Source organism: Marmota monax, unplaced genomic scaffold, assembly GCF_021218885.2.
Source record: "Marmota monax isolate L192 unplaced genomic scaffold, Marmota_monax_Labrador192_F-V1.1 WCK01_AAM20220418_F8-fsc00195, whole genome shotgun sequence".
NCBI lineage: Eukaryota > Metazoa > Chordata > Mammalia > Rodentia > Sciuridae > Marmota > Marmota monax.
Genome location: NW_026691979.1, coordinates 2,754,923 through 2,779,503, shown reverse-complemented (window position 1 = coordinate 2,779,503; position 24,581 = coordinate 2,754,923). Strand labels below are relative to the sequence as shown.

Below are 24,581 nucleotides of genomic sequence, written 5' to 3'. Positions count from 1 at the left end.
GATTTCAGGTCTCTGCTTGGACCTGAATGCTGGGACCTCCCAGGCAATGCTCTGGGTGGGTGGTGTTGCCTCGCTGGGCACTTCCTGAGAAGGCCATGAGGGCTGATAAGGCACTGGCTGAGGCCTAGTGAGTGGTGGTTTGGGCCAGCCCCTGATCTGACCATGTGCATTATTTCCTTTAGTGCATGCTTTCCACCTGAGACCTGAGTCTGTGTCTCCACCTGGGGTGTCCAGGCCAGGTGTCCTGGGCACTTGGCATGGTGGTCACTCCTTTCTTGTGACCTTTGGTTGCCTCTTGCCCATCCACTTTGCATTTCCTGTGAATTGGTTGAACTTATTGGTCCCCAACTAATCCTTCCATCTTCATGGATTTAAGCTCTTCTACTCTCACTTAATGGGGTCTGAGAAGGAAGAGAAGACACAGCCACCTTGAGTCTGAAGTACAGTTGTATTGTATTGTGGCTTTTGGTTTGAAATATAATTTTCTAACACCATCCAGATGATAATCACCAGGCATTTTGTAAGATTATAGTCTTTTCTGTCTCTACCTGGCATTAACCCCTCTCCTCAAAAAAACTATCGGTTTTAATATTGCACAAGTGGACAAAGAAACCCTGAAAAATCAGTGTATAATGATTTCACCTGGCATGGGCAATAGGCACGTTGTGTGTTTGCTTACCTTTGAGAGCATCTTATGTTAGTGACATTTGAGAGCAGACATATCTGTAGCCAAAGTGGAGAGAGAACTATTCCTGTGTCAGGTGTTCGAGGGCATATAGAGGGCAGGCCGGACTGAAACCCATATCATGCACAGGTTTCCTCTTTTCCATAAAATTCATGCTTGAGGAGGTGTCTGAGGTCAGCCTTCCTCGTGCCTTGTGTCTTATGGTGCCACCTGCTTGGCTGTGAACACCCCAGAGGAGGTGCCCACTGGGAATTGAATGTTGGTGCTATGTGTGGGAGAGCCGAGGCCCCGGGATCGGATGCATACTCTCTCAACTGAAGGAACTCGTCAGGCTGTCATTGGGTGGACTGTTAGTGATATCTACAGTGATTGAGCACTGTGACTTGTCCCACAACTGATAGGGAGCTGAGGGCCTGAGCAGATACTGTAACAGAACTCTATTCCTCTCTACTGTGTGAAAGTGTTTCTTATGCTTGCATCTAGAAAATACCATGTGGCCCTGTGAGTAGTGTTTCAGTCCAACAGGAAGTGATATCAGACAAGACATATGGTCAGCAAACTTGTCCTCTCAGGTAGCAGAGTAGCACAAATGTGAAATGTGTGTGTAAGACACTAGGAATGGGCCCAGAATGCTTTAACATGTATATCTTTATTACAGAGAAGAATAAAACCATGAACAGTAAGAACTTTTAAACATTTACAATGTTTTATTTTGGGATGACAGTCTTTGGAGTGGATGTAAAGCAGGAAGGGGAACAGCATGGAATGCCCAATCACTTAGTCCATGCATTTTAAGTAGAGGTAATCAGAATTGCCACTTTGCCAAGTCTCAGGGTCACAGTACACTTTGTAGGGCACACTCCATGCAGTTTCACTGGACAGCCATCAGGTGGAGATGTCATTTAGAGCTCACTGGATGCATGTGAAAGAACAAAGTGGCAGCTTTATTTGAAATGTCAGTAAGTATGGCATATTGGGACTTAAGTCATCTGCAGTGTTTACTGGTTGTTCAGAATTCTTCCAAGGGGTGAGTATTTGACTACAAACAGTGTGAAGACCACTGGTTTAGGGAAGCAGAAATCCAGAAACCTGGGAACTTTGGGAGCATGGGAGAAGCATTTAAGGGAATGTTGGAAACCCTTGCCAGACTTCCTTTCCCAGGGGAAATAGTGTCATGGAAGTGCGTGAGATTAGCAGGATGGATGGGGTCAGCACCTGGCACTGTGTTTTCAGGCTTCTGAGGATGTCCATCTTTGAGGAGTCAGTTATATTCACACAAAATAAGCCGAATTCCTATTTCCAGTGATGATTTGGGCTCAGGTTGGGGAGCCACATGACCTTCTGGCTGTCATTGGCATGGGCTGTTCACCTGTCCATAAAGGAGCTGAGGATGCCGGGAAGGAGGGGCATGGATGTGGCCTCTCAGATGGGGGTCCCTGATATTGTTTCTTTTTCCAAGACTACCTGTAAAAGAATTTGCCTAGAAAGATTTCTTAAGAATAAGAGGGGTGGAGCTGCAGTTTGTAATTGTAGAAACAAGTGAATGGCAAGGATGATTTGGGCAGATGAGCAGATGGCAGCAGGTCAGGTGCTTGTTAAGGAAGGGCATGCTTGCATGCAGAGGGTCCGCACACTCTTCTCAGAAGGACCTGATGCTCGTGCAGCTAGTTCCGAGGGGGCAACGCCTTGGTGCATGTTGTCAGGGAGCACCCCATATCTGTTAGTTGGAGAGATAAGACTGAAAAGAATCTGGGAGTCGGTGAAATAGAAAACCCTTCCCACTGCAGCCCTGAGTCTTAGCTGGTGACTTTCTTATTTAAAACAGTATTTAGAATTAAAAAAATGATAATATCATAAGTGACTCCAGTGGTGTTTGGAATGCTGGGTACTTTGCCATGGTGGCCATACTTCCGGAGTTTAATTGCAGAGCTTCAATTTAGGAGCCCAGTTTGTTCCAATAGTATATTTATGTCTTTAGCCTCCTGATCTATAACTAAGTTTATTTATTTATTTGGTTTAAACGTGCTGGCTGGAGAGGAACTGTGTCACTGTTCCTTCCTCAGACGCGGTGTCCATGTGGGGCTCTAGGGTTCATCGCCTTGTTTTTCTTTAGTATGCATGTGTCTTATTGAAAACAGCCACTGGTCTACATGAAGCACCTTTGTGACAGCAAGTGGTCGTAGGTTGGATTTAGATTTCAGAGTCAAAACATTTCTTTCTGCAGAAATACGAGGAAGTGAGCAGTACATTTTAATTTTATTTGCAATGCAGGGAAATAACTTCTATCACAAATCTTTTTAAACCCTTAGTGATTTTCCTGTGAATTATTCCATCCGTCCAGGAGAAGGAGATCAAAACTTACCTAAACACCCATTGCACACTTTTCTCCTCCAGTGTTCAAAGAGCTACCATTTTTATTTCTGAAGCTGGTTAGTATGTCTTCAGACAGAGGAACAGCTAGCAGGCAACTGTGTCAACCTCACACTTGAGTTGGAGTCCTTTGGTTTCTCTGGTAGTAGGCAAAGCTGCCCACCTGCTGCTGACCAGGTTTCTAGCCTGCTATGCCAGTCCCTGTATTCCCTCATAGTCCCAGTATGTCCTGGACAAGATGCAACAGTTCTGACCCAAATACCACAGAACTCAAAAAAAAAAAATTGTATGAATTCACCTGAAATCCAGGTGCAGCAAGCGAAGGCTCGGGGGAAGCATCCTCAGTAACGAAGCTGGTCCAGTGGGGGTTGAACCACCATTGCCCTGATTCACAGTGGCTGGTGGTAGCATTTATGATGCTTAGTGGGTTTGTGGGTGGCAGGGAGAAGCTTGAAAATTGGAGGAGCTGCCACCAGGGCACCATCTTCTCATGTAGGTCTCGGCCTGGGCTTCTCTGCTTTTATCTGTCTTCCATGTTGGGGTTTAGCTTATGAGTTTGTTTGAAATATAATTCCATTGGGGAAAAAAGGTAACAGGAGCAATATGTTTTTCTAGGGCCCTACTATAAATAAAGTGATTTCATAATCTGTAAATATTAAATACTGTGCTTGGAAAACACTTATTTTCCTTTGGTATGCGCATGCTTTTTTAAATTAATTTCACAATAGAATGCATTTTGACATATTGTACACAACTTCTCATTCCTCTGGCTGTACATGTGCACATGGCTTATTGGTAACATTCACTGGGCAACAGTAGCATGAAAGGAAGAGCAACAGAAGTCCCTCACTGAGTGAGACCAAGAGTGTGGGTGCCACGTGCTGGCATAAGCAGTTTCTGTTGATTTGTTATTGCTAGAAACAAAGCAGTTATTTGCTAAATATGTGGCATTTGGTTTAACTGAAATGACATTAATATCTCCCAATTTCCGGAGGCAGGTAGAGATCAGTCTGGATTGCATGGAATACAACATTTTAAAACAAACCCTGAAATAACAGTGACTTAAAGAGAGAAATTAACTTTTCTATAGCATAAAGAAGGGCCAAAATTAGGGCATCAAGGCTGTGGATGTTCCTTTGTGATCCACAAAGGATGACACCTTTGTGTCACTAGGGATACAGCTCCTTCATCTTGGCATTCTCCTATTCTTAGCTCATATCTTCCATCTCGTGGACCAATAGGCATGCTGGGAGCCTACCATCTCTTCTGCTTTCTATCCAGGAGCAAAGGAGGACAATGGAGAAGGGCATACTCCATGCTGCAAACCTATGTTATAGGAGTCGCACACCACATTTCTGCTAATGTCTTACTGTCTAGAACTTGGTCACATGGCCATTATGAGCTTCACAGAGAGTAAGAAGAGGGTCTTTAACTTAGAAATGGAATATGAAAACTTTTATGTAGAGGGTCAGGTAGAAACTATTCTAGGTCTGTGGGCCATATAGTGTCTATTGCAGCCACTCATGTCTGCCATCGTGGTTTGGAAGCAGCCCTAGGCAGGGTATATGAGCACACATCATTATATCCCAGTAAAACTTTATGAACACTGAAATTTGTGCTCCATGTAATTTCCACACCATAGAATATTATTATTTTGATTTTAAGTCAGTTAACAATGCAAAAAATTTTAGCTTGTAGCCCTTATAAAAACAGGCAGTGACATTTGGTTTACTGGTGGGAATTTGCCAATTCCTGTTCTGTACTGCCTTAAGTCTGGTTAAAGCTCAAGCATTTCAGAAAGGAGATCATCTCTTGATAAGAAGTTCAGTCCATAAAAAGTGACAATCGTAAGCACATAGGCATCTAATAACAGGGCCCCAAAATATATGAAGCAAAAATTGACAGAATTGGGCTGGGGATGTGGCTCAAGCGGTAGCACACTCGCCTGGCATGCGTGCGGTCCAGGTTCGATCCTCAGCCCCACATACAAACAAAGATGTTGTGTCCGCCGAAAACTAAAAAATAAACATTAAAAATTTCTCTCTCTCTCTCTTTAAAAAAAATTGACAGAATTGAAGGGAGAAGTGAAAAGTTCTACAATAATAGTTGGAGACTTTAACAACCCATTTTCAATAACTGAACCAACACAAAGAAGATCAATGAGGAAATAGAGGAATTGAGTAAATGCATAAGCCAATTAGACCTAACAGATGTATAACACAATGCCCAATAAAGCAACTACACATTATTCTCATGGGCCTGTGGAACATTCCCTAGGAATATGTCCAACTCTAAAACAAACATTTAATAAACTTATACAAAATTTAAATAATGCAAAGTCTCTCTTTTTTTTTTACATCAGTGGAATGAAAGTAGAAATCAATAACAGAAGGAAAACTGGAAAGATGACAAATATCCAGAAATTAAACAGTGCACTCTTAAATAGCCAATGGCTTAAAGAAAAAAAAAATCACAAGGGAAATAAACTACCTGTGGAGAAAAATGAAAGCAAAAGCACAGAATACCAAGCCCTAAGGGATGCAGCTAAAGCTTCCATCCGAGGAAATTCACAGCTGTCTACACCACATTAAAAAGAAGAGTCATTGCTCGCTTCAGCAGCACACATACCAAAATTGGAGTAATACAGAGAAGATTAGCATGGCCTCTGCCCACGGATAACATGCAATTCATGAAGTGTCCCAGGTGAGAAAAAAGGAGCAATCTTAAATCAGTAAGCTAATTCCAAACCTTGAAGAATTAGAAAGGGCATTGCAAACAAGTCCAGGGAAAGAAAAAGATTAGAATGGAGATAGATTAGAAAAATGATAAAGAAAATCAGTAAAACAAAATTATTTTGTGAAAAGATCAACAAAATTGACAAACCTTTACAAAGATGGACTAAAAAGAGAAGACTCACATTACTAAAATCAGAAACGACAGCATTGCTTATTGACAATAGGAATAAAAAGGATTATAAGAGAACATTGTGCATACCTGTATACCAACGAACTACATCACCTGAATGAAGTGAATAGATTCCTAGGAACATACGACCTACAAAGACCAAATGTGAACCCTGAACAGACCTGTAAGTAGTAAGGGGACTGAAGCAGTAACCAAACCTCCCAGCAAAGAAAACCCCAGGACTAGAGGGCATCACTGGTGAGTTCTTACCAAACACTTGAATAATCCAGTTTTTCTCAAGCTCTTCAAAAAATGGAGAGGAAAGAACTTCCTATCTCTTGTGAGGCCAGCACTAGTGTGACAATCATAAGCACTAATGACAGTGATATCATGCATCCACCATTACAGTGGAATTTGTTTTTGACAAAGGTGTCCAATCCCTCCAGTGGGGAAAAAGTAGCCTCTTAAAGGTGCTGGGAGAACTGGACATCCACCTGCAAACAATGAAGTCGGACTCCTGCCTCATGACATATACAAAAATTAAAAGTAGTCAGAAGCAAAGCCTAAGGGTAAGAGCTAAACAGTAAAGTTCTTAGAAGAATTAAGCAGGGCACATCTTCATGATCCTGAGTTCGGCATTTTTTATCTAAAATATGACACCAGAAGCACAGGTAACAAAAGGGAAAAAAAGAAGATGAATTGGACTTCATGTTGGGGAAAACTTGTATGTAAAGGACACTATGAAGAGAGTAAGACAATTCATTCATAGAAGAAACCATTTGTAAATCTTATGTTATAAGATTTAATTCTAAGAATATCCACTAAATCACCCCTCCAACTCAACATCAAAAGGACAAACAGCCTAATTAAAAACAGGCAAAGGACATGGATCGACATTTCTGCAAATGTGATGTGCAAGTGGCTGACATGTGCCTGAAAAGAGGCTCAGCACCGTTAGTTACTGGAAAAATGCAATCAAAACCACAGTAAGATGCTCCTCCACACAACAAAGGAAAATAATCACAGTGACAAAGGGAGATCACAAGTCCGGGGTGGGATGCGGAGAGTAGTGCCCTCACAGATGGCTGGTGGAGAGTAAAAAGGTTCAGTAGTTCTCACAAAGTTCATGGAACAAACATTTCCATTCCTTCCTGTGACCCAGCAGTTCCCCCTTGGTGTAAGCCCAGAGGAGTCCTGCTCACTGTGTCCATAATGTGGAAACAAGCCTGTGACCATCAGTGCATGGACAGAACAGCACCCTGTGGTGTGCATCTTCCATGAGGAGAATGAGGCTCTGACACCTGCAGCCACAGGCATGAACTTTTATTTATTTATTTTTTGGCAGGTGGAGGGTACTGGGGATTGAACGCAGGGGCACTTGACCACTGAGCCACATCCCTAGCCATATTTTGTATTTTATTTAGAGACAGGGTCTTGCTGAATTGCTGAGGCTGGCTTTGAACTCATGATCCTCAGCCTCCCAAGCTGCTGGAATTACAGGCGTGTACCACCGTGCCCGGATCTACAGGCATGAACTTTGAAGATGGCATGCTGGAGGTAATAAGCCAGATGCCAAAGGATAGCACTGAATGTCCCTGATGACACGGAAGAGGAAGATTAAAGAGAGCATGGTAGAAGTGTCCAGGGCGGGGGGAAGCAGAAATGGGGAGTCAACACTTTTGGGGTACAGAGTTACTGTTGGGGTGTTGGACAGTCTTAGAAATAGATATCATTGAGATTGCACACTATTGTGAATCCTATTAGTGCTGTTGAAAGTGGCTAAATGGCAAAATTTGCTATTTATGTTTGTCTCTAGCACAAAAAATTTCCTATTACTAAGGATCAGTCGGGAGTAGATTCCGGGACAGGTTTCAGTTCCTTGTGCTGCCTTAACTCAGCGATCCATTGATATGTCTCACCTGCAAGTGTTTGGGCTAAAAAGAGGAGTGGGAGCTTTGAAAATAACAAGCTGTTAGTTTAATGTTAAAAACTTAGATGCCGAATAATAGGGATGCTTTTAGTATTTGTTAGTAAGAAGACCTAAATAATTAATCTGCCAGGGCTTTTGAATCGGGTTCCCCCTGTATATTGGCATCCATATGCATTCTTGAAAAAAAAGACTATATTCATCTATGGCCTCTTTCAACTCTGTCACCTTTCTCTATTCTCTGTCACCTATCTCTATCATCTATCCTATTACCAATTTCTCTCTTGCCTACCACTATCACCTATCAATCATCTATCACATCTATCAATCTATAACCTATTTCTCTCTCCACTACCTCTGTCATTTATCTATTATCATCTATCACCTATTTCTCTCCCCATCTCTATTGTCTAGCTATCTATCATCCATTTGTCTTATCACCTATTTTTCTCTCCCCATCATCTATCATTCATTTATCAACTTCTCTATTAATAATCTATCCATCATCAATAATCCATTTATCAATCACCTATCAATCATTTATCACTTGTCTCTCCCATATGTTCATCTACCTATCATCTATCCATCTATCATCTATTTTTCTATTTATTCATCAATCTACCCACTTATCTACCCATCATCTATTTATTATTCATTTTTCTTTCCATCTATAATCTGTTTTTCTATCATCTATCTACCCATCCACATCATCTATTTATTTTTATGTACGTCATCTATCATTCACCTGCCCATCATCTGTCATCTAAATGTTATCTGGTCATCTATCATTTTGGTGTCCACCCACCCACTCATCCATCTCAATAGTGTTCTCTTTTCCTGCAGTTACTCTGGTTCCCAGGGCTCCTTTGCCCACAGGTAGGGCCCCTCCAGGTAACACTGTTCTTCACTGGCCCCTATTATTAACACATTAACACTCATTATGTTGGTGCAGTTTATTACTTTATGGGATGAGAAAATGTTTATAAGGTCTTTGAGCAAGATGGCCTAGATCAATGTCCCAGAACAGACGGCGAGAGTGGGAACATAAAGCCAGGGAGTGCGCGTGAACTGCAGCTTTGTTTCCAGATGTGTCTGTCAGAGCCGCACGACCTCCCGTTCAGCTGAAGAGTGTCAGCACACAGCACAGAAAGGCAGAGGTGCTGGGGAAGTGGGTGTGGACACAGCCCTGGAGTGGCCCTGGGGGTGCCCACTGGAGCCACTCTGACAACAGCCTGTGCCTCTGTGCTGGCTCCTGTGGTGGCCTTCCTACACCACTGCAGGAGGGAGGCTGCAAAGCCAGGCTGAGTGGTGCAGTCGGCCACATCAGTTACTTGGTGGAGGGCTGGGGCCTAAAAGTGGGTCTTTGAATCATTCTGTGTGCTGTTTTCACCAGCTTCTACTTAATCCTTCACTGCTTTTCGAGTGTGCTCAAAGCCACAGAATTGTGCACTTAAAAGTGGTTAAAGTGGCAAATTTTATGACATACATTTGAAAAAGAAGGTTTTGAGTCCTGGATTTTGTGAATAAATGTAGTTTTGTGAGAGCTGATGTAGTGAGGATTCCCCTCTCCAGGCACAACTTGTGCCTGGTGATTGTGGTAGCCAGGTGATAACGTCTGAAGGCAGGTGTGGGTTGTTGAGAGTGTGGATTGGAGCATTCCATGGCTACTTTTATGCCATAAGTGTTAAATGATGAAAGTGCTGACTTACTAGCCATCCTACTGCAGTGTTTCTTATCTGTTTCTGTAGTTTGATCACACATACCCATCTTGAGGACCACAAGTCTATCTCTAATTAAAAACAATCATGTCTACCCTTTGTACCCAACTCTAAGTGGTTTTGTGTATAAAATACATTATTGTGCACCATCAGATGTATTAAGTTTGTGTCGTCACAAAAGGGTTTACAGACCCTTCCTGCCTGGAGATCCAGTACATAGTTGTGGCCCACCATGATGATGACAGTGTGTGACATGGGACATGGGCAGTTGGCTGCTGACCTAAGAATGCCTCCTGCGTGACCAGGTGCTGCTTAGACCTGCCTCGGGCTCCAGTCACCACTGTGGGAGCTGCTTCTGCAGAAGCGGGTCAGCACACCATGGCCCCTGCTGAGCACACAGTGCCTTTGGATTCTCGTATGCAATGAAACCAGCCTGTGCTGCTTGGCTGTGGGGTATGCCCTGAGAGGTGTCACTGTGTGAGTTCCGTAGAGTGTGCTCACAGAAAGCAGTCCACCTGCCCTGCCCCTAGGCACAGTGGTCTTACAGGAGCATGCTGTGTTTGTGACCCAAATGTCATGCGCGGATGGTTGTGTGTGCTTTCCGTTACAGATGTATTGCTCCTGTGTCTGTGAACATTGTGGGACCAGCAGTGGTATTAGGAGTAACTCTGTTGGTTCAAACTATGGCTTTTTCCTTCTTTGTTTTTTCTCCAAGGCAGCACTGTGATCTTCACCTTGCTGTGACGTTTCTCTGTGTCCTTGCCAGATAACGCAGAGCACTGGCTTCTCGGGGAGATCCTAAGCTCTCTTCTTTCTTCTGGAAAGCAGTGGCCATCTGTGAGGCTGTTGTGTGATACTGTTGGTCAGGCAGACAGTGGGTTCTTGTCGCATTGGTCACTCAGACTTTCTGATGTCAGGGGACTGCTCACTTGCTGGCACCCATCACTAGCCCTGCGGCTTCCAACAGGCCCTGCCTAGGGGATGCACCCTGTACCCAGTGGGGACAAGAAGATGGTGACAGCACTGTGATTTCAAGGTGGGTGCCGTGTTGAGGGTTGTGGCAGTGCAGGGCCATTCTGCAGGAGTGGCTGTAGGACCATTCCCTGTGACTCATTTTTTTGGGTCCCTTTTCCAGGTGCTTTACTTAAGACCTGGGTCGGTTTTGTTTTTGCCCTGTCCTCGCCTATCAACTGAGCATGGCTCACGGTTGCTGGAGGGTGGAAATCAAGCACTCGTGTGTGATCTCTGAAGCTTCTCATGCCCCTCACCACTACCCCCTCTGCAAGTTTCTTTCCTCTGCTGCTTTTCTGCAAGACCCTGCTGCCTGTCTCTGAGAACGCAGTGGCCTTCCTTGCCTGGGCTGTCTGGAGCCTGGCCATGTTGGCTGGAGGCTCATGCGCTCCCAAGGAATGTCTTCTCCTGGCCTCCTAAGACCTATTTTCCTGATGACTAAGAAAAGGCAGTTCATCTGTGGTCAGAGCACAGAGTCAGTGCTTCAGCAGCGTGGACTGTTTCTGGTGGTTTGGGGTCACTGTGTTAAACAGGACAGAGGTAGGAGGAAAAGGCTTGCTCTGTCCCCACAGCCCCAGCATCCTTAGACTGAGTGACAATGGCTGGTCCTGGGTTGTTGTAAAGTCATCCCCCACTTACTGAGGGGGATACCTTCCAGGACCCCAGTGGATGCCTGAAGTCATGGGCAGTACAGAGCCCTGGATCTACTATGACTTTTCCTCACACATGCCTATTATTACGTTTAATTTGTAAATTAGGCACAGTGAGAGATGAACATAACTAATCATGGATGACAACTGTTATAACACTATGCTGGAGCACAAGCTGTATGGACACTGTCCCTGTCTCTCTCAAAACATCCCACTGTTCTGTACTCACCCTCCCTCCTGTGGTGTGTGACGAGATGAAGGAACACAGGCATTGTGATATGGTGTTCGGACACTATGGAGGGGTTACCAAACAATCACAGCAAGGCTGTGGCATTCCATTTGATAATGGAGAAGACTGCTAGGTGACCAAGGTGGGTACTGGGTGTCCATGTGGATTCCCTGACAGAGGGGTGATTTGTGTCCTGGGTGGGTGAAGCACGACAGTGTGAGATTTCCCCATGCTACTCAGAATAGCAATTTAAAACTTTTGAATTCCGTACGGAGATTTCCATGTAATATTTTCAGGCTGCGTGGACTGTGGGTAATGGAGACTGTGGAAAGTGAGATCACAGCGGGAGGCTACTGTGTTTCTCCTTTGCATCTCCTTGCCCAGTCTATGTCCCTTGATCATGTGCCAGCTCCAGTAGGTGTGGCCACAGCTGCACCCACAGCAGCCACCATCAGGTGACATTCTCTTGGCTACACGAAGGTCAGGGTCCCCGGGCCCCTGGCTGAGGCCTGTGTGGCAGGCAGGAACTGACATCCAGGCTGAACTTAGGAGCTCTGCTTATTTGCCGTGCTCCTTGCCTTTCTCCACCCTTAAAATGTCTCTAGAGCACTAAATGTGACCATGTCCTTCGTGTTTCTAGAACTTGCTGTGGAGAGGAGGCGTGAGGTGAAGAAGGACGCTGCTGGTGGTGGTGCAGAGGGGGCTTCCCGGATATCCAGTGGGACAGTGGTCACGGGCAGGAGTACCATCTGCTGGCTCCAAGGACAGGCTGCAGCAGCTGCTCTGGCCTCTGCTGGTGCTGCCGGGAGCTGCAAGCCTGGGCCCCTTTCTTTCCCTTTATAAAGAGAAGCTATAAAGTAGTATCTCTGGTGTCTGAGATAAAACTGGCATCTGAGATCACAGGGGGGAGTTTTTACCATGGACAGCTTGTTCGTGTGATTTTTAAACATTTTGTGGACTGATGGAAAGTTCTGTGTGTCCAAGTATAGCCTGGACTGTGTCTGCTGAGGCTGGAGGGAAGGCAGATAGAGGGAGCTCTTCCTGAAGGAGCCCTGAGTAATCAGGCACATTGACTGCAGTTTGGGACAAAACCAGGTGAATCCTGGCCCTTTGCTCTGAGAACACCCACACTCTGAGTGTGCTTGACAAGACTGTGCTCTGGGCCAAGTTTCCTGTTTTGTTTCCTCATAATTTAAGCTTCTTAAGTTCAACTTGTAATCATGCATTTCATAACCAGGGGACATGCTCTGAAAAACGTGACACTATGGTTTTCACTGTGCACAAGCCTCAGAGTTACTCACGCACACTGGATGGTGCAGCCTGCTGTGCCCGCGGCCGCACACTGTGCCCCCTGCCCCTGTGCTGGGTGCCATGGCCAGCTGTCCCACAGGGGTAGGCATCTGTGTACCTAAGCACATCCTCGTGTGGAAAGTGTGGTAAGCCTGCAGCCCGAGAGATCAGAGTGGCACACTGTGAGCGGAGCCTGTGGAACAGACGTGGCTCCCGTGAGTCAGTGGGCGAGCGTGCAGTGAATGTGAAGCCTGGATGTGACTGTGTGTGGCTGCAGGCTTTATGAATGTGGTACATGGAGGCTGCACTAAATTTACTGAAATGTTTTTATTTTAATAATAAATCAACCTTGGATTACTGTAACGTGTTCAATTTATAAGCTTGTTAATTGAAAAAGATTGAGTCAAGATGACACTTAGCTTTACACACATTGGACAGCTGTAAAAAATATTTTTTCTTTACATTCTTATTCTGAAAATTTTTTCTATTTAATTGTTTGTTTTTTACCTTTTAAACTTTTTTATTAAAAGAAACAAAGACACACACTAGCCTGGGCCTTCCGGGTCAGGACCTTGGATAGTGCCATCCTCCACTGCCACCTCTCATCCTGCTGGCAGGGTTTCAGGACAATGATGCCACAGAGCTGTACCCCCTGTAGTGACAGTGCTTCTTCTGGAAGCTCCCGAGGGCCTTGCCCGAGGCTCCCCTGTAGGGGTCCTCTCTCCAGCAGCATATACTCAGTGGCTAGCTGAGTTGTGCTTGTCACAGGCTTGCTGGTAGCAATAGTGCACCACGAGCATTCCTCTCAATTCACGAGGACCTTTGGTGTTGGGGTCCACATCTTCCAACGTTTTAAAGACTTGCTGAGGTCTGCAAAACTCCTGCTGAACTCTTCCCCTTAATTTTCCTTGGGGCTTTTTCTTTTTCTTCTGCAGTGTGCTTTTCTCTCTTCTTCAGCTCTGTGCCCCTGTTCCAGTTCCATTATAAACTATGGAACCACTGTCATATAAAGGTCCACTATCACTATTATATTATATTAACAAACAGCCTGGTACATTGTTCTAGACATATGGTACTAAGAACTTTGGAAAAAAAACTCATTTATTCCAACTAAATGAAGACACATTTTCTGAACTCTTTAATTGGTGGCTGCTGTTTATCAGATCATAACCATAGGAAACAGGTTTGATTAGGGGATTCTTCTGTACTCCTCCACTGTTCCCTCCAGGCAAAGCTGAGGAAGGAGGTGCCTGAGTCCAGGCTGTGGCAGCTGCCTCTGCCCTACTTGCTTTCCATGTGTCTGTGCTGGGCTCTTAGCCCTTGCAGGAGCAGAGTATGAACTGGCAAAGCCCATGGAAAGTGTCTCTGTGCCCCACCAGGCCCTGAGAAGCTGGCTTGACGAGGTGATGTCGTGGACCCCTGCAGTTCAGGTGCCTCCTAGGGTCTCTTTTGGGGGTCCTGCTGTGGCTGGTTGAGAACCAGTTCCAGCTAGTACAGGATGCTGAGCAATACAGGAAGCCTGACCATAAAGGGGTCTCTGAAGTGGCTCTGTGCCCAGCAGGGCAAGCTGAGCTGGCATTGCGTGATTCCATCCACGGGAGTTGTCCACAGACACAGATCAGAGTGGAATGGTGGTGCCCCAGAGCTGGGAGGAGAGAGGCATGAAGTTTCATTCAGGCCAGCTGTGCAGGTTGTGGCACTGCACCTGTGGTCCACAGTGTGGCCTGCTGCCCATGGAGGAGGAGAGTCCTCACCTGTGTTTTTGTCACAGTGAAACCAAGACAGGCATTCATGCATGCCACTTGCCCTAAAAACCACCTTTTGCAAATGCTGATTTTGCCTTTTCATTTTTTAAGATTTTTTTTTAGTTGCAGTTGGACACAATACCTTTATTTTATTTATTGCTATGTGGTGCTGAGGATCAAACCCAGCGCCTCACATGTGCTAGGTGAGTTCTTTACCGTTGAGCCACAACCCCAGCCCCTGCCTTTTCGTTTTTAATACACTATTAATTTGTTTACATACAAATCAAGTGTTTTCAAGTTTGGTGCATAGTAATTTGTGCTCTGTAGTAACCTTGCAGATACAGAAAAAGGAGGACTTTCACTTTGCTGACTGTCTTGTTGTTATTCTGACATAGGCTGCCACTGAGGCTGCTGGGAGTTTTTGAGGAAGAGAGCTGTGCAGGGGCAGAGATAGGGAGACCCCTGCGGCAGGGTGAGCAGTGCATTGGCTGTCGCCCTCTGCCGTAAGAAAGTGTCCTCTCCCCTGAGCCACCAGCACAGGGCAGGGGTTGTGCAGACATTGGCACTTAGCAACGGGGTTTGCAATTCCATTGGAATATAAAAATACTGTTCCTAATTCTTTAAGTAGAGCTGCCTTTTGTTGGCAAAGGGAAGGTAGGTTTCTTTTCCAATATTTTATGTTTGTTTAGCAATTTGGGCACAACATTTGAAAAATTAGTAATTTAGAAAATGAGGACAAAATAATTTTTTCCCCAAATTAAAATGTTAGTTCATCCTTCTTACTTGTACACATTGGTTGAAGCAGGCAGATTTGCCCACAGAGCGATGCTATGAAGACAAGCATCTGTTTATGGTTCTTTATCTGGATATGTCTGTCTCTCAGGTTGCTATAACTAGATGCCTCAGACCCTGGAGGCTGGAGGTTCAAGACCAAGATGTGTGGGGCTGGCTTCTTGGAGGCCTCCCTCCTGGGCTTGCCTGTGGTGTCGTCCACTGTGTGGTGGGTGTCCCTGTGTCTGTGTCCTGATTTCTTCTTGTAGGGACCAGAGGCATGTTGGGGCAGAACACCCCTTTATGACTTCACTTCATTAACTCCCTTCAGGCTCCATGTTCAAATAGTCACTTCAGGGGTCAGGACTTTAGTACGGGAATTTTTGGAGGACACAATTTATTCCAGAACACTGGTTAAAACACACACAATATGAGAATCTTCTTTCCACAAACAGAATGGTTATTAGTTCAACAGTGGAGAAACAGGTGCATCCATCGTGGTTGTCTTTGCAGATTCTGGTGCTTTAGTGGAATTATTCATAACATCAGGGCATATTAACTACACTCTTGTTAAAAACAGGTGGAGGCATCATTGAGATTTTCTCACAGGTGTAGGTGTTCTCTAGAGGAGGTATTCCCATTGTTCGGAGGATGGTGCAAATGACTGAAAAGTTAGCGGTCCAGTTGCAGAAGGGCCAGTTCATTTCCATGAAGAAACATTTCAGAACCGCAAGCCCAGTTTCTGCTTCTAAATCCAAACCCCATGTTTGTAAGGCAGAGACCACCCAGTGGACAATTCTACAGTCAATTCTTAACACTAAGACTCACTGAGGCTTTGTCACAGCACCTCCAGAACAGGAGTGTTGGGAGTGGGCCATTTCCCCTCTTTATAGAAGAGGAACCCGGTGTGTATAGGAGCTCTGTCTCGTCCAAGATCACACTGTAGCAGTGACATTACTTAAACATGGGTATGTTTTAAAATTTGTTGGTGTGATACTCAATTTTAGATCCTAAGTTTGTGCTGAAGGTGAGTCCTTGTCACCTGGGATGTGCCTCTCTTATGATGTGTCCCCTCTGATTTTCCTTGTGGCTTTGTCTACCTTGGTGCTGAGCATTGAGCAAACGGTGCTGCAGGGTTCACAACTAAAGGGAGGCTTAGCCAGCCATTGGTTTCCATGGAGACCAGGTGTGATCACATAGTTTGCTCTGGGTGCTGCTAAGGATTCCTAGAAAACGTCTCAAGGGCACATCCATAGACAGGCTGGACATGCTGTTCCACACAGAGAACCTCGCATCATGACTGTGCAGCCCCATCAGGAAGGTTTATTTATTCAGTCCTTGATAAGAATGGATTCGTGATCCCAAAGGTGATCTCAACACCATCCAGTTCTCAGTAAGGCTCAGTGTTAAGAATTGACTGTAGAAAAATTACAAACTCTTTGTCTGCAGTCGCGTGTGAGGGCCAGGGTGTGGCTCACTGTGGACTTCGTCCCTTTTCTGAGTCACCTGCCTCCAAGTCTGCAGCAGGTTCAGGTTATGCTGCTTCCCCTTCTCTGAGGCTTCATCTCTTGTGTGTGACTCTCCCCACTGCCCTTTCACTCCACCTGGCATCTGATCTGATAATCTGGTGGCTCCCAGTTGGTCAGCAGCTGTCCCACACTTGGGTCTGCTTCTGGGTTTTCTGTTTCCTCTCAGGCAGTACGTTTGCTCAGGTGCTAATTCAGGTCTCAAGTCTGTCTCTAGGAAGTCCAAGCAGCACTGGCTATCACACTCACGTTCATGCACAGAAATCGGTGCACGACATTTGCAGGCACCTAGCTGTGAAGCCAAGCCCACCTGGGGGGCATGGGTCCCTGAATCAGGGTGTGGCAAGCTGGAGAGCAGCTAGTCTTAGGATCCAAACTAGTTATGGGATATGCAGGAGGCTCTCATGACTCTGGGGGAATATGGGTTTTGAGGTTCATTAAAACTGGCAGCTGGATCCCTGTAAGGAGGGAATGGGAAGGAACTGTTATTGCTTTTCGGAAGTAGATCTGAGGGAACAAACACCCTGAGTAATCCCTTAACGGGAGGGGAGTCGTCCTAGCCCATGGCAGAGCCCAGTGCTACCACCCCAGGCGCATCTGCAGAGCAGCTGGCTCCCTGTGTGCTGCAGGAGGCTCTGGGGACATGGGCTCCCTTGAGAAATCAGCACTGAACTCAGTGAATACGTTTGGAAGTGAGCGAGTTCCAAGGAAGCCCAGGGCAGTGGTTGTTTCTGGACCCGGGCAGGAGAGGAGGGTTCCCACGAAGGCCTCCTTCTAGGGGAGTTCAGAAGTCACCCTGCTCACCAGGGAGGCGGACAGCAGAAGACCTGAGAAATGGAACAGCAAGTGTGACCCTGTCCCTGATAAGAGGAAATATACTAGAGAACAGCGCCCTGGGGTCCTGCGGGAACTGCTTGGGTTTCCTGCTTCCAACCTGCAGGGCAGGGGAGGATGCCACTGGGCGGCGGCTGGAGTGGGGCTCTGGAGAAGCCACCCTGTGTTCCGGGTGAAGGTTCATGTTAGATTCCAGCATCCAGAGCAGACTTCCCAGGTGGGGTTCAACCCGCTCTCTCAGGTTTCCACAGATATCGACACTGCATGCCCTAGACACAGCCGACTGGGGACAGTTCTGCCTCTTGAAGACCCAACCAGCTGGGCCTGGTTGTGGAGAACTGTCACACCTTGCCTGGAACCATGGAAGGTGTGAGGGGAGGCCTGCTTCAGGGCCGGAGAGCTGGGCCAAGGCCCCTGGCTCCTCCCCGAAGTATCCCCCTCTCAGGAGAGTCCCATTTCTGATTCTTTTGATCACAGGCTCTGTGACTTAAGGCTCTTGACTGAAGACCAAAGGGCTCTTTCCTCACAGAATTGCATTTGGGGACTGAAGAGGCACCGTTCCTGTTGTTCACTGCCAAGAGCCAGATGCTCCTCAGGGTCTTGGGGCTGCCCAGCCAGCGCCTACCTTCCTCTTGGGGTCTGCTGCGGCAGCTCTGCAGATTTTGGAACCTCTGTCCTGTTTTGTTGTTGGGACAGACGAGGCAAGGCACCGAAGATAGCAGGAAATGGTTTTATTTGGCTGCAGCCAGGTTCAGAGGGCACAGCTTTTGCTGTAATCAATCAATCCCCTGAACCCTGAGTTTAGGGAGTTTCATACTCAGCATGTAAGGGGAGGGGCTCAGAAGTTCACAGTTTTCAGAAGTTCACATAAAAGCAGCTTTTCTTTCATTGTTCTGGGCAAGTTAACCCTTCAAGGACAACACCTGAGAAGGGGAGAGCTTCTTCTCCCCTCTCTCTCCTCCCCCTGACAGCTGTTACCATGGAGCCTAATTGGTAACTTATTTTAAAAATGCAGACATCTCTGTGAAGCCAGGCTCAAGGCCAGAGGCCTTGTTGGCACATTTCTACAAACTACTATAGTAGATATGTTTGTGAAAAGCTAGTAAGGGGGTGTCCAGCACCTGGAGTGCTGGTATCTTCTCGGCCAGTGGCCAAGTAACATAGGGCAACACGAAAATAGGAAGTTTATCTACATTGAACTCTTTTGCAGAGACTCTTTTGCTGACAGTCCTAAATCAGCCATGGTGAAGATTTCTGGAGAATCCTGTTAAGACTTTCTGTGGAGAAAGGGGGTGCCACTTCAATTTGGCTATGAAGATTTGGTGACATCTTGTTTTGTGGACCTCCTTTCCTCAGCCATGAGGTTTGGTTGCTATGCGTGGTGTCAAATGCAGGAATTGGTGAGAGCTTCAGTGACTTGTTGGGTGAGTTCTGAGATGGCCGCTGGCTGGAATCAGGTGTCAGAGGCCCATGTGATGACTTATTTCTCCTGTCCAGGATGGGGCATACAATTTTGTTTGATTTAGAAATTGTACCTTTTTAACAGGTAGAAGGGATGTCAGGTCCAAGTATGAACAGATGCCTCACTTTTCAGTGAGGTGCATTGTTCTGGCTCTTTGGGCCAAACTGTGGACAGTGCTGATGGTTGATGGTTTGCTGTGGGACTGCATGAAGTAGACAGTGACATGGGATGCTCTGTGACCCCTACCTAGCATGCAGGCGAGGCCAGTGTGATTGCTGCTCTGGAGCATGTCATCTGTAGATGCTACTCTTCTCCAGGTGAACTTGCACTGGTCCCTGTGTCCTCCTGTGCAGGGGTCAGGATTCAAAAGTGGCACAGTCACTTAATTTAAGTGGGCAATTGCTTAGATTTTCACACACTCTAAGCATCACATCATGGATGTTTCTATTTTTCAGGCCTCATCTGTTTGCAAAATGCCATTAAAATTTTTGTACCAAATGCTCAAAACTCAAAGATTAGGCTTTTAATGCAAACATGCTGTGTTGATGCTTTTTATAAAAGGCTTTCAGATACCTCCGTTAACACCTAAATTAGTGTAAATTATATAGAATAATTAGGTGGATCCCCTTGTGAAATAGGAAAAACACCTCCAGAAACCCTTGTAGTTTTTACTATCCAAAGCCTGTAGGAGCTGGGTTTGCACCAGGCTTGAGAGCTACTTCATACCCAGATTGTGGGAGACAGGGATGATGTCAGTCTAAAGGCTGTCAAGGCAGCTGACCTGGGTGGTTCATACCTGATGTATGACAAGACATCTGACCCTGTCACCCAGAGGCAGCACAGTGTCGGCTCCTGTGCACATCTGCCCAGTGTTAACTGATAAAATTATGAGAAGCTCCTTCCTTTTGGAAATCACTTGGCTTAAAAATGGTGGAAGTGTGGCCAGCAGGAAGCTCAACTCAGTAGTTGAGTGAGCTCTTGTTATGTGAAAGGCTTGGGCTCAAATCCCCATCCCCCCTCCCAAGGAAGTGATTCACACTTAGTATAAAAGCAAAAAGAGCACAAAATGCATAGAATAAAACGAGCACCTCCCTGTCCATTTGAGGTCCACTCAGTTGAGGCTGCTGATAGCAGTTTGGCAAGTACCCTTGACAATGGGTCCAACAGAAATGGTTTGAGGTACATGTGTAATTAAGGTTACTAGTTGCCAAGAAAAATTTCAAAAAGTAAAAATAAATAGGTGAAATTACATTTACCAATGTATCCTATTTATTTATTTTTGTGGTACTGGGAATTGAGCTACCACTGAGGTACATTTCCACCCCTTTTTATTTTTTATGGGTGCATATTAACTGTGCAGAATGATGGGTCTCATTGTGGCAGCACGTTTGTAAATGCATGGAAACATCATGTGACTGATTTCACTCCCTAATGCCCTCCCCTCAGTCCTTTTCCTTGACCCTGATGGTCTCCCCTCTACTTCCATGGCATCCACTTTTTCCCCTATTTTTCAGCCTGACTTCTTTTCACTAAAAATTGTGGTCTCCAGTTCCATCCATTTTCCTGCAAATGATATGGTTTCATTTTTATGGTTGAATAAATCTCTATCATGTGGACACCACATTTTCCTTATCCATTCCTTTGTTGATGGGCCCCTAGGCTGGTTCCATAGCTTGGCTTCTGTGAATCGTACTTTGGTAAACATGAGCATGCATGTGTCTCTAATGTGTGCTGACTTCGACTCTAGTTCTTTTGGACGGATACCCAGGAGTGGTATGGCTAGGTAATAGAGTAGCTATGTTTTTAATTTTTTGAGAGTCTTCATGATGATTTCTGCGGTGGCTGTACTAATGAACTTTCCCGACAGTGTGTAAGAATTCCTTTTCTTTCTTTCTTTTTTTTTTTTAAAGAGAGAGAGAGAGAGAGAGATAATTTTTTTAATATTTATTTTTTAGTTCTCGGCGGACACAACATCTCTGTTTGTATGTGGTGCTGAGGATGGAACCCGGGCCGCACGCATGCCAGGCGAGTGCGCTACCGCTTGAGCCACATCCCCAGCCCCAGAATTCCTTTTCTTTACCATACTTACCTGCCTTTATCATTGTTTGTGTTCTTGATGGTTGCCATTCTGACTGGAGAGATGGAGTTTCATGGTAGTTTTGATTTGCATCTCCTTTATTGCCAAAGACATTAAACGTGTTTTCTTATAATTATTGGCCATTTGTACTTTTGTCTTCCTTTCCCTGTTTATTGATTGGGTTATTTGTGTTTTTGGTGTTGAATTTTTTGAGTTCTTTATATGTTGTGGATGTTACTCCTCTGTCACAAGAGTTGCTGCAAAGATTTTTTCCTGTAGATTGTCTCTTCATTCTGTTAATTATTCCTTTATGCAGAAATTTTAAATTTGATGCCATCACATTTATTGATTCTTGCTGTTATTTCCTGAGCTATGGGGGTCCTATTCAGGAAGTCTTTGCCTATGCTTGTACATCAGAGGTTTTCCCTATTTTTCTTCTGGAAATTGTAAAGTTTCTGATTGATTTTTTAAAAAGTATTTTTAGTTGTAGATGGACACCATACTTTATTTTATTTATTTATTTATTTTATTTATTTATTTATTTATTTTTTTCAGAGTAGAAATTAGAAGTTTATTAAAGGACAGCAGAAAAGACTTCTCCTGGAGGAAGAAGGGGACCCAAGAGGTGGAATCCGTGGAAGGGATGTTGTCTCCCCTTTTTATAGTTCTTTCAGTGATGGAATGTAGGTGGGAAGGCCCGAGGGGTGGGACACAGGTGGGCCAAAGAAGTAATCTGGTCAGGAAGGACTTCTGAGTCAGCACCTTTTTGCTGGGGGCTGTTCATTAACATTTCTTTGAGGTGGACTTTGGCCTAGGGCCTTTTCGGGACTTCATTAACATTCCATGAGTTGTCCTGCGTTTCCCGGAATCATTGCCAGCATGGCCTCCATTTTAGATTTCACTCGGCATTAGACCCGATTTATCTAACTACACTGACTACCTAACTTTAAATCTGGCTTCATTCCCCCCTCTAATTTGGGAACTCCTTACTGCTGTAAGGAAGGGGGGCGAAGAAGATCTTTCTGGCTTCTTCAGGCTGAAAAGGGACGATGTGGGGCAAGCAGTTTGGAGTCCCCCTTTAAAAATCGGGTCTATGGAGTGGTCCATGATAGAAGTCTGATTGAGAAGTAATAGTCTGGAGGGCCATTTGAATGATGGATGGTCTATAAGAGAAACAAGAATTCATTAGTACTGGAACCATATTGATGCAGCAATAAATGCCATAGCACAGGAATATGCCAATGAGTATGATGGCAAAGACAAAGACTAACAATGTTTTCCACCAGGAAGTACCAAGAACTAGGAGCTAAGATATTGTTTCCATGACAGAGTTGCTGAGGACATGGCTTCTATCTGAGCATGTAAATCTTTAAGGATATTTGTCACATTGCGAGAAATGTCAGGGATATAAACACAACATTTAACATTTAGGGTTACAGATGGTTCTTTCCCTTAAGATATAGTTTAATAATTTAATGTCATCTGATCTTGCAAAATCCTTTTACTAGTATGACCTCTGTGTCTAATAGAGAAATCTTTAATTCTGTTACTGAGGGCTGGATAACCATACTTGCAAACACTAAGCCTACCTGTGTAAGTTAGAAATAAAGGCCTTAAACTAAAAACTACTCTGGCAGTTCCTTTTGATAGTTATCTGGCATTCCTGTCTGAGAATCTCTTTTGTAGCCTCCAGTTTACTTATTTTTGGAAGTTACATTTAACTATTATTATCATTTTAAATGCCCAGGAATAGCTGTGTTTTGGCTTTGACTGTCTTTGCTAAGTGTTTAAGATGAAGCAAGTCAAACTGACTTTTGTTTCTATCTATTGTTAACAGTCAGCTGAGTTTCCCTGGGAGTCCTCGGGAACTTCACAGCAGCTTCTCAGTTCTGCTAGTGCCATTGTGCTAGGATGGGTCCAGGCCTTGCTTGACCATGTGGCTTCCCTTGGAAGCATCAGGGATGTCTCCCTTTTGTGATGACCCTCCTCTTCACAGCAAATGCACTGATTGGCTTTCTGTCCTCCACTGGTCTCATTAATCTCCCTGCTCAGGAGGTTATGTGGCCTAGAGTTGCAGAGCCCTTTGGAGAAGTCCCCTATTCCCTGATTCAGACTGACTCAGAGGGCAAGAGCCAAATTTTTAATTTTAAAACTTAATCTTAAACATCCAGCAAATAAGTTTCAACAGCCTTATACTAAGAGTACTGGGCTTTAATGTCTATCTCTCTCTCCTGTAGGTGATAACTCCTTATCTTAAATTAACCCAGGTTGTGTGTTCTTAAAGCAGTACCTCTGCAAAACATTAACAGGCAATCTTAAATCATTTATAAGAAAACTACAAAATAAAATTATCAAGAGTAAAAACATATTTAGTTCATGTAATAGCTACCTTGAATTTTGGTAGAGTTATACATTATAATCCCTTGTTTGAGATCCTGGTAATCGTGACAAAAACCAACTTTTGGACACAACTTTAAACGTACTGAAATCTGGCCTACTTCTTCCATAGTTACTTTCACATGTAGTGAGATGGGACAGAGCCTTATCTCAAGTAAGGCAGGGCTCTTCATAAATCTTAAGTACTGTAGTTCTGAAACTGATCTTTGCTTTTTAAACATCATTTTACAAAGCCTACATAAATTGTTGTGAACTTGAGCAAACACAACATGAATATCACATCTAAAACATGAATTAAAGAAAGGCTGAAAGATTTTAACCTTTTGTAGAAAAGCAGCAAAGTACTTTTGTGTTTTGCAATAAAACCTTCACACAGATTAGGCTCTCATTAACTTAAAAATACATTTAAATTGTATCTCAGTGTAAAAAGTAACATAGAACTTTACATATCTTATGGATAACAAGTCCAGTTATAGAACACAAATGATATAAATAAATCAACATGTTTTTCTTTTAAAATCTAAAATTACCATACAATTTTAGAACACCAGCTTGATATAATGCTCTTTCTAAAGCTTCTACCTTACAGACTTGTATACCTGGAAGATATGGACACATTAACACCACAATTACATTGATGTTTTTATATTAATCAAGTTTAGCTTTTTAAAGAAATAACATGGCACAATTCTCTAAAAACAGTACTTGTTTAACCAGCTGTTTAATTTCTTTAAGATTACTTGCTCAAAAACTTACACTTATAAGCAACTTACACAGACCTTTTTTATATCATTTACTTAAACCCTCTTAATTACTTAATCATATAGACTCTTATCCAGAAACACATTTTCCCTCTATTAAATCCATACCTAGAACCTTCTAATTTTTCTTTTTCATCTGTTAACCTCCTTCTGTTCACATTTTGAAACAATATTTGTAAATTTTATAGACATATTTTTTCATCTATTTACCAAATTTAAATTGA

General features: G+C 44.3%; 1 protein-coding gene and 1 non-coding gene across 3 annotated transcripts in view; both read left to right on the top strand.

Annotated features, from left to right (window-relative positions):
* Positions 1 to 24,581, top strand: part of Dlgap2 (DLG associated protein 2) — a 604,909-nt gene that overhangs the window by 22,580 nt on the left and 557,748 nt on the right. The gene's annotated exons all lie outside the window — the stretch shown is intronic.
* LOC124094197 (U6 spliceosomal RNA) lies at positions 5,659 to 5,764 on the top strand. Its single transcript, XR_006852154.1, has one exon. It is a non-coding gene; the product is annotated as a U6 spliceosomal RNA (small nuclear RNA).